The 10,694-nt window shown below is 35.1% G+C and overlaps 1 long non-coding RNA gene across 2 annotated transcripts; it reads left to right on the top strand.

Annotated features, from left to right (window-relative positions):
* Positions 1-1,015: 1,015 nt before the first annotated feature.
* Positions 1,016-9,993, top strand: LOC132650659 (uncharacterized). 2 transcript variants are annotated; one of them, XR_009588886.1, is made up of 5 exons: positions 1,073-1,147; positions 1,918-2,220; positions 4,120-7,813; positions 8,532-8,646; positions 9,519-9,993. It is a non-coding gene; the product is annotated as an uncharacterized LOC132650659 (long non-coding RNA). The 2 variants fall into 2 exon arrangements; XR_009588885.1 differs by having other exon boundaries at positions 1,016-2,220.
* The last annotated feature ends 701 nt before the right edge of the window (positions 9,994-10,694 follow it).

Below are 10,694 nucleotides of genomic sequence, written 5' to 3'. Positions count from 1 at the left end.
TTGAAACAAAAAGTTGACATCAATATGAGTTTATGTAAACAAATATTTCTGAAATAAACATGATCTTTCATAAAAAAAGAAAGAAATCTTGAAAAAATTTTATATATAAGCTACAAGTTTTTCTCCATTATTTTATATATTTATTAATTTTATATTCTGATAGAAGCCCTCCCATTATACTCCAGTCCCTCCTCTCACACACTCTTTCCCCCATTTTCCCTTCTCCTCTTCAGAGCAGGGGAAGGTTCCACATGGGTATCAACCAGCCCTGGCACATTAAGTCTCTATAAGACCAGGATCATCTTCTCCCACTGAGGCCAGACAAAGCATACCAGCTAAGGGACTAGGATCAAAAGTCAGATCTCAGGTAGCCAAAGGTTAAAATCATCAATGAAGATTTTATAGCCAGTCATTGGAGACATAGCTCTTTCCAGTAGTTATCATTCATACATGTACACATTCGCACAGTTGAATATTTGATATTGAGTAATTCCTGGGAAAGACTAATCCTCCCTCTGTCAATGGTTGCTAATTGCATGGTTTAGAACAATAGATTCTCTTCACAGCATCTAGCCATAGATCTCAGTTTAATATATTGCAACCAAATGAATTTCTACTTGGTGATGGCAGGAATGAAGGCATAATCTTTCCTTCAGTAGAAACCAGTGGACTTCAAGCTAATGATTTCTATTACTCTGCCTCTATTGGGCCAGGCAAGCTCTCACCTACCAGGGGTTTGGAAAGAAGCATATGAAGACCCATCCCCAAACATGGACGTCTATGAGTGAGACAGTTCAGCCCAACTACCTGCACCAAAATTCCATTTCCTTCTATAATTAGTAATTTTTTACTACCTTATGGAACTTGTGTTTTCCTCTTTTTTTTTCTTATGCTAGGATAAGTTACTCTTTTATTTCACTGCCTTACCTTACCCAGGAAACTCTACTCAGCAATTTAGATGGAAAACTTATAGAAACACTTTTCCTTTCGTTATTACTTTTTACATTTTTATAAAATTATTTTGTATTTTTATTTTGTGTTTATGAGCTTTTTTGTGTGTGTTTTGCCTACATGTTTGTTTGTATACCACAGGTATGCTTGGTGTGTGCAGAGAGGAGAGGAGGACCCCTAGAACTGGTGTTAAATGGTATGGAAATCCAAAATGTGGCTACTGTGACTGAATCAGAGTCCTCCACAGTGCAGCAAGTACTCATAACATCTCAGTCATTTCTGAAGTCTCAAAACACTATTTTACACAGGTTTATTTATTTTTATTTCATGTACTTGAGTGATTGCCTTCTTGTGTGAATACAAAATGTGTGCCTGGTGGTCTTAAATTCCAAAAGGGATCTCATGACCTAGAGCTACAGATGGTTCCAGGACCTCCTGTGTGCACTGAGACTGATACTCTTCTTTGTACAAAAAGGGGTCAGTGTTCCTAGATGCCTGGATATCTATCCACCCTGCCATGCAACACTTTAACACCAAGAGTGCATACAAATAAAGTTGTTAGAATTTTTGTAAATGACTATGAAAATGAATAATTGCAAAACAAAAGGACATGAAGCTCTTATTCACATTCCCAGTGAACACCTTAGTGACTCCTCTATATTCCAATGTTTCCATGAAGAGAAACATCATAAACACCTATATATTCAGCAGTCACAGGACATAAAAAAGTTACACAAAATCTTTATCCACAAAATCTTCAGCAAGGAAACCATTATTAGTTATAGTTCAATTTCTGAGAGTTTAAGAGCCATTCCATGATGTTCCTGATTCGTCAGGGGCTTATTCACAAAAGCTGTACATGTCACAGTAAAAGTCAAGGCTTAACACTTCTAGGTTCCTGAATTTGATAAAGAGTTTCTGACAAAATGGGCTGACGACACTCATCATTCTGTTCTTCTGGTTTAGACCGAAATGGAGAAACTATCTATATATTTGATGACCTTATACTTTGCCATTGATCAGATCAATAAGGACTCACAACTGCTTCCCATTGTGACCTTGGATTTCCATGTCTACAACGCCTTTAATTCTAACAAAAAAAAAAAAAAACCCCTGGAAGGCCCTCTGATGTCAATGTCTGGAAGAACTGAGTATGTTCCTAACTACGAATGCAAAACACAACACAAAGCTCTAGGAATCATTTCAGGAACCATGTCAGAATTTTCTGCTGCAATTGGAACACTTTTAGAGCTCTAAAACGTCCCACAAGTAAGTTAGAAAAGTATTTTGGTGCACAATCATAGGTCAAAACTGACAAAAACAAAAGAAAACAGAGAAGTGTTTTATGTTTAGTATAAGCAGATTTAAAAGAGCAGTGAATGAATTACTTTGATATGGCAATGGTTAACAGTAGAAAGAATGTCATAAAAATCATGCTCAGTACATTCTGAAAATTTCTAAGCAGATCACTTAGTGGAAACCATGACTCTATTGTCAAACACTGGAAGATGTACTGTGGATAGTAAGGCTGCATTTTATCATAAGCCAAATTGTACAACAAAGATACCTAAGTACCAAAGAAAGCATATAACAGTCTCAAAATTCCTACAGTTGTCAATACTGATGTATGAAAAAAGAAAGTCTGGGACATGTAACTAAATTTAGAACAATCTTCAATGTCATCATGGATGAAAATCTTTCAAGGAATTAACAATCTCATTCAGGAAAGTAGATCTCAGCGCAGCATTCACAGAGACCAACCACTTAAATAGATTGCCACAATTGACTCTTTCCAGGCTACACTGAAGAAAGGTATCCATCAGCCGCCATTACTACAAACAGAGAAAAATACTGTGTGAGCACAAGGGTCTGGAATAATGAAGATTATAAAACCACAGTGTAACTCTGATTGTTATCACTCAGTTTAACAATTAATAAATGTATTTTATCCTAATGTAACAAAAAATGAAACAGAATAATTTACATCTGTTTCAGAGACTTTTTTTTTTCCTCAGTCAAATCTATCATTAGACAGGAATAATGCAATAACTCCTGGAAATGTGATTTTAGATCTTTACAACTTGTACCATTTTAACTTAGGTAACTGAATCTCTAAAAATTTTGTCAGTCTCTTTTTCTATTTGCTTTTCTAAAGCTGAAGGTTCTGAGAAATATGCTGTTATATGACCAGAAAGTACTTGGTAGTACTTTCTGCAGTCTTTCACTACATCAGATACTCTGTTGCATCGTCATTGCAACAAAGGAGATCTATCAGGTCTTTCAAAGACAGTGAACAGAATATTGTTTACTCCAGATACCTTAGTAACGTTGGAGCTCATGGTACTTGAAAAAAAAAAAACAACATATTCCATCACGTGATTAGAGAGACAAGCTAATCTCAGAGAAGACAGCTCCTCACCAATATTCTGTCCTTTGATTCTCATATGCAAAGAATGAACTCACTTCCTCCCTCCGGGTTATGATTCCAAATATGTGAAACTCAAGAATCACTTTTTTTTTCCTTTGCTTCTTCAGGTCACATATGGTCCCTTTGATTCCATGCTAAGTGACAAAGATACATTCCCAACCCTTTATCAGTTGTCTCCTAAAGACAGAGCTCTAACCCAAGTGTTGATCTCTTTATTGCTCCACTTTGGCTGGAGGTGGCTGGGGCTCTTTGCGTCAGATGATGGGAGAGGAAGGGAGTTTCTCTCAGACCTAACAGTAAAGATTGTTTCAGAAGATATCTGTGTGGCTTTTACAGAAAAACTGATAACTCAAAATTTAGAATATTTTATGATTATGGATTGCTGAACTTGTACCAACATATACAAGTAAATGTGATTTTATTCTATGATAATATGGATGACTTGGTGATCTCCCTCCCATACATTAATTTTTTTTTTTTAAGAATAAAGGTGTGGATCATGGCAAAGCAACACCTGACATATTTAGAATCTACATTCAATGACAGGAATTTTTGGATATATATTTTCAGAGGAAGTTTCTCATTTTCAAAGAGGAGAAGTATCCCTGGCTTCAAGCACTTTCTTGAGGCACTTACACCCTCCCAGTACCCAGGAGATTCTTACTTCTCTAAATTCTGGGTTGACAATTTTGATTGTTCACCTCTTGGTTTTCTATGTGAAAAATTTAAACCCTCTCCAGCGAATATTTCCCTAAAGACTGGGGATGAAATAAATGATGTGATGACTACTTCTGAGCCCAGCTATTCCATATGGAATGCAGTATATGCAGTGGCCCATGCCCTCCATAAAATGCTGTTGACCAAAACTGAAATGGGACCTATGGATGACAGAAACAAGGGTGAGATTCTACCATGGCAGGTAAGCCTCATTCATAAGCAAGGGAATCACCAGGATCGTATATTATTGGTAAGCAATTTACTGTGGTTAACCAAGAGATCATTTTCTTCTTATAATTAAAAGTATATATTAAAATGCAAAAGGGTTTGTCATAGGATATCTATATATGTCTATAACTATCTGACATGATTTTGAAACTCAAAGCACAGATTTGAAGACATTAAATTAGAATGTGTTTCAACAAATGTTTCCTAACCTGACACGAAATTCTAAAATATAAATATGTGATTAATGTCAAAATATAGCAAGTTCAGTAATCAAAATTTATATTTTCTTGGAATATACCAATTGAAATAAGCTTTAGACATAATGACCATATCCAAAGCTGCTATTTCACATAAAATTCAATCTATATTTAATGTCAAAAGATCATAAAATTAATAGGGTCCTTTGCTTTAAAGAATCTTCTCAGTTTCATGAGGTCCCATGTATCAATTGTAAATCTTACTTCGTGGGGTGTTGGTGTGCTGTTCAGGAAGTTGTCTCTTGTGCCAATGAATTCAAGGATCTTCCCTATTTTCTCCTCTAATAGATTTAGTGTTTGCTTTTATGTTAAGGTCATTGATCCACTTTGAACTGAGTTTTGTGTAGATTGATAAATATGGGACTATTGATATTTTTCTACATGTAGGCATCAGCTGGATCAGAGATATTTGTTAAAGATACTCTCTTCTTTTTTTCCATTAGAGGTTTTGAATTCTTTGTAAAAAAAAAATCAAGTGTCCATAGGTGCCTGGGTTTATTTCTGGGTCTTCAATTCAATTCCATTGATCAAACAATCTCTTTATTTGTGTGTGGGGAGAGAGGTTTGTTGATTTAGTTATTTTTGAATTAATTAAAGTTTAATCACTTTGTATCCCAGGTGTAGCCCCCTCCCTTATCCCCTCACAATCCCACCCTACATCCCTCATCCCCTCTTATGTCTCTCCTCAAGCCCACTGTTGGGGGGGGGTCATTCTTCCCTTCCCTTTGTCCCTAGTACATCAGGTCTCATCAAGACTGACTGCATTGTCTTCCTCTGTGGCCTGAAGTTCTTTTATTGCACAGAAATGCTGAGTTATTATTTTTTGGTGTTCAAAATAATATTGAGAATTGTTCTTTCAAGGTCTGTGATGAATTGTGTTGTTATTTGGATAGGAATTATAACGTATATTGCTTTTGCTAATACGGTCCTTTTTACTCTGTTAATTTTACCAAGCCATGAGCATGGGAGCTCTTTCCATCTTTTGATATCTTTTCAGTTTCTTTTTTAAGAGACTTGAAGTTCCTGTAACAGAAGTCTTTCTCTTGCTTGGGGAGAATTCCACCAAGATATTATTTCTGGCTGTTCTGAAGGATGCTATTTTCACAATTTTTTTATCAGCCCATTTCTCATTTGTATTCAGGCCATTACTGATTTTTTGAGTTAATTTTATAGCAGCCACTTTTCTGAAGTTGTTTATCAGCTGTATAAGTTTTCTGGTAGAATTTTTGGGGTCACTTATATATAATAGTATATCATTTGTAAATAGGGATGTTTTTACTTTTTCCTTTCCAATTTGGACCCCCTGATCTCCTTTAGTTTTACTATTTTTCTAGATAGAACTTCAAGTACTACTTTGAAGATATATATATATATATATATATATATATATATATATATAGAGAGAGAGAGAGAGAGAGAGAGAGAGAGAGAGAATGGGCAGCCTTGTCTTGACCCTGATTTTAGTGTATTTGCTTTGAATTTTTCCCCATTTAATTTGATTTTGGCTGCTTGCTATATATTACCTTTATTATGTCTATGTATGGGCCTTGTAGTCCTGCTCTTTACAGAACTTTTATCATGAAGTGGTGCTTGATTTTATCAAAGGCGTTTTTTACATCTAATTAGATAAACATGTTTATTTTTTTCTTCCATTGAATTACAGAGATGGATTTAAATATGTTGAGTCATCCCCACATTCCTGCGATGATGCTTACTTGATCATGGTGGATGATGTATTTGATGTGTTCCTGGATTGGTTTTCTAGTATTTTATTGAGTACTTTTCCATCTAAGTCTGTAAGGGAAATGGCTCTGAAATGTTCTTTTTTGTTGGGTCCTTTTGTGGTTTAAGGTATTAGAGTAACTGTAGCCTCATAGAATGAATTTGGCAATATTCCTTCTGTTATATTTTGTGGAATAGTTTCAGGAGTGTTGGAATGAGGTCCTCTTTGGAAGTCTGGTAGAATTCCATGTTACAACCATCTGGCTCTTGATTTTTTGGTTGAGAGACTTCTGATGACAGCTTCTATTTTATTAGAGGTTATAGGACTGTTTAACCTGCTTACCTTATCTTAATTTAATGTTGGCAAGTGACATATATCAGGAAAATCTTCCATTTCCTTTTGATTTTCCAAACTTGTGAAATACAGTCTTTTGAAATAAGACCTAATGATTCTCTGGAGTTACACTCCCTTTTCATAACTGATTTTGTTTATTGGGATACTATCTCTCTCCCTTTTTGTCAGCTTCTCTAGAGCTTTGTCTATCTTGTTGATGTTCAAAAAAAAACAGCTCTTGGTTTCATTGATTCTTTGTATTGTTCCCATTTTTTTCTTTGACACTAACTTCAGCTATGAGTTTGATTATTTCCTCCTGTCTACTCCTCTTAGGTGTTTACTTCAGTCTGTTCTAGAGCTTTTACATGTACTTTTAAATTGCTGCTATGAGAATTCCTTAATTCTTTTTAGAAAGGCACTTAATGCTATGAACCTTCCTTCTCCTTAGCACTGCTTTCATTGTGTCCCAGAAGTTTAGGTATGTTGTCTCTTCATTTTCACTGAATTCTAGAAGATCTATATTTTCTTTCTTTATTTTTTCTCTGACCCAATGACCACTGAGTCATTCAGTTTCTGTTAGTTTTATAGGTTTTCTATTGTTTCCATTGTTATTGAACTCTAGCTTTAATCCATGGTGGTCTGATAAGATACAAGGGGTTATTACAAATTTCTTATACTTGTTGAGGCTTGCTTTCTGACCAAGTCAATGGGCAATCTTGAAGAAGTTTCTGTGAGGTGCTGAGAAGATGGTATATCCATTTTTGTCTGGGTGAAAATTCTGTAGATATCTATTGGATCCATTTGATTTGAGCATCAGTTAGTTTAATTGTTTCTCTATCTAGTTTCTGTTTTCATGACTTGTCTTTTGGTTAGTGTGGGGTTTTGAAGTCTCCTACTATTACTGTGGATATATTAGTGTATTATTTAAGCTTTAGTAATGCTTCTTTTACAAATGTAGGTGCCCTTGTATTTGAAGCAAAATACTCAGAATAGAGACATCATCTTGGTGGATTTTTGATATGATATGTATCCTTTTACTATGATATGTATCCTTTCCCATATCTTTTGAATAAATTCAGTTAAAATTTTATTTTATTAGATATTAGGATGGCTTCTTTCAATTTGCTTCTTGGGTCCATTTCCTTGAAAAAGCTATTTCCAGCCCTTCACTCTGAGGTAATGTCCTCCTTTTTTGTTAAGATGTGTTTCTTGTATGCAGCAATTCTATTTATATATCCATTCTGTTAGTGTCTTTTTATTGAGGAATTGAATCCATTGATGTTGAGTGATATTAATAACTAATGTTTGCTAGTGCTGGTAATTTTGTTTTTTATGGTTGTAGTGAGTTTCTGTGTTTCTCTCCTTTTGGTTTTGCAGCAATGGTGCTTTTTTATATTTTATTTGTTTTCTTGGGTGTGGTTAACTTTCTTTGCTTGGGGTTTTCCTTCTAGTGTACCTTAAAGCTGGGAAGCATAGACATTGGCATTTTGGGGTCCACAGCATAGCTTCTCACTTGCTGTGGAGTCACTAGAGTCCTAGCACTCAGTAACCATGTACACTCGGCACCATCATTTTGGATCCTCTTCAAATCTCCATCTTTTAAGTGGAAATATTTTTTTCTGGTGCTGGAGAAAGACACATTTTGCCAACTAAGGACATGCTACACACTATACTATCTTCTAACTCATAGATGATATTTCTACTTGTGTTTAGGAGCTCTAGCATTACTTCCATGGGGAATAATATTAATCTTGCTACATAATTGGAGAGACACCTAAACAAACTAAGCACCTTCAAAAAGAAACCCATGTCAGAGGGAGTGAAAATGAATTTCTCTTAGAGTTCAATGAGTAATCTGTATAGGCCACTCATATCTAATTTTGTCTCTCTTCAGCTGCATCCATTTTTGAGGAAAATTAAAGTGATAAATGCTGCCGGAGATGAAATAAGCTTTGATGAGAAAAAGAATATTATGGAAACATATGATATACAGAAGTTTATTTCATAGAGTAAGCAAAATTTATTAATACTTAAAGTGGGAGAATTTGTCTTCAAGAGTCCACAAGACCAAGGCTTTTTCATCAATGAAGTTCTGATTCAGTGGCCAAGCAACTTTAATCAGGTTGGGAAATTTTTCAGCATTTAATATAAAGGGAATTATTTGTAAAGAATTATAAACTTCATTGTGTAATATAAGGCGAGAGAAATGGGGTTTCTGTCTGACAATCCAACCCTTCCAAATGAGTTCTGACTTGTTGCCTCAGAGGAGAGAATATGTGGATGCCTTATACATTTCACAAAGGTGAGGCAGAAGTGAGTCACAGTTTGATCACCATAAATGGTTGTTGAACACTTAATAATGGAAAGTGAGCTAACTTCAAATCTCCATTCTACACTCACATATAATAACCTCAGAGTTCCCCATAAATACATACAATTTACTTTGTATCACAGTCGTAACCCCTCCCTCATTCCCTCTCAATCTCACCCTTCCTCCCTCATATCCTCCTTGCCCCTTTCAAAGTACACTGATAGGAGAATTCCTCTTCCAATTCCATCTGACCTTAGATTATCAGGTATCTTCAGGACTGGTTGCAATGTCCTCATCTACCTACCAAGGCTGCTCCTCCCTCAGAGGGAAGGGGGAGGTCAAAAAGCCAGTCATTGAGTTCTTGTCAGAAATAGTCGCTGTTCCCTTTACTAGGGTAACCCACTTGGATACTGAGCTTGTGATTAATATAAAAAAATAAAAATTATAAAAAAGTTAAACACACAAAAAATACATACACTTTACCTAGAGTATGAGCATTTAAGTTACTTAGCCAAAAGTATTTTAAATTAATGTTCAATATTATGACCAGTTTTTCTGTGTTGCCTTCAGACTCCTCAATCTGTATGTACACAGAGCTGTGGTCCAGGATTCTGGAAAGTTCTACAAGAAGAAAGACCCATTTGCTACTTTTCTTGTGTATTTTGTCCAGAGTGGCACATTTCCAACCAGACAGGTAGAAAAATAATACTTTTCCTCAACTGCTTGGGAATGTAGAAGGGGAAAGTTAAGTGACTATGGTGTCATAATGCAATGCTGTTCTCCATGTCTCTTTCCCTCATCCCTGAATCCATTAGTAATCACTGCTGATGCCACAAAATGTGTGAAGATTTGAGTGGCAATTCTCATGTTATTGTGTCAGATGAAAACTACTAAAATAAAAAAACCTGCCTTTTGGTGCATGACATGGCTATCTCCATGGTATAGGTTCCCCATTAAATGTGAGATCTCCACTTGTCCAGAATTGATTTTTATTTCTGCAATAAACAAACCTAATGATTTTTGCCTGAAGATAACTCCAGAAAAAGTACATGTATGATTATTTCTTGAGTGCATGAGAAATAGAATTGCATTTATAACACTTACATTTGTCATCTTCAGTATCAACAAGAGTAGAAAAAGCAAGTTGATGTAAATAAAAATATGGTTGCCTGTTTAGGGTTATGTTCAAATGTGTGATAACATAGACAAGTAATATCACCTGGCATGTGCAGGTTGTATTTTTAATACAAACAAACACACACACAAATAAACATATAATAAATAAGACGCCATGAATTTGAGAGAGAATAGATATAAAGTGGCTCAAGAAGATGTTCTAGGCAAAGAACAAGAAGAGGTATAGTGAGATAATTATGTTCTTTTTAAAAATGAAAATTTTTATAATAAAATATAAAGTCAAAATGAAAATACATTAATATAATGATGAGAATCTACTATTTTTTTATCATATTCAAAAAGGCCAATCCTTAGACAACTGGATAACAAACAAAACTTTTTATGTTTTATTAAAAACAATAAAATGTTGAAAGATTAAATAAATATTCTTTATATTCTGAGATCTAGTGCTACCATAGGTTAAATTCCTTGCAGTGTGATATATGACTTCACATACTATGTTGAAGAGATATGGAGAGAGCAGGCAGTCATGCCTTGTGCCTGATTTCAGTGGGATAGATTTAAGTTCTCCTCTGTTTAGTTTGATGTTGGCTATAGGCTTGTTGTATA

This window comes from Meriones unguiculatus (genome assembly GCF_030254825.1).
Source record: "Meriones unguiculatus strain TT.TT164.6M chromosome 13 unlocalized genomic scaffold, Bangor_MerUng_6.1 Chr13_unordered_Scaffold_28, whole genome shotgun sequence".
Classification (NCBI taxonomy): Eukaryota; Metazoa; Chordata; class Mammalia; order Rodentia; family Muridae; genus Meriones; species Meriones unguiculatus.
The sequence above is the reverse complement of the archived record's forward strand: the minus strand, read 5'-3'. Positions and strand labels throughout refer to the sequence as shown.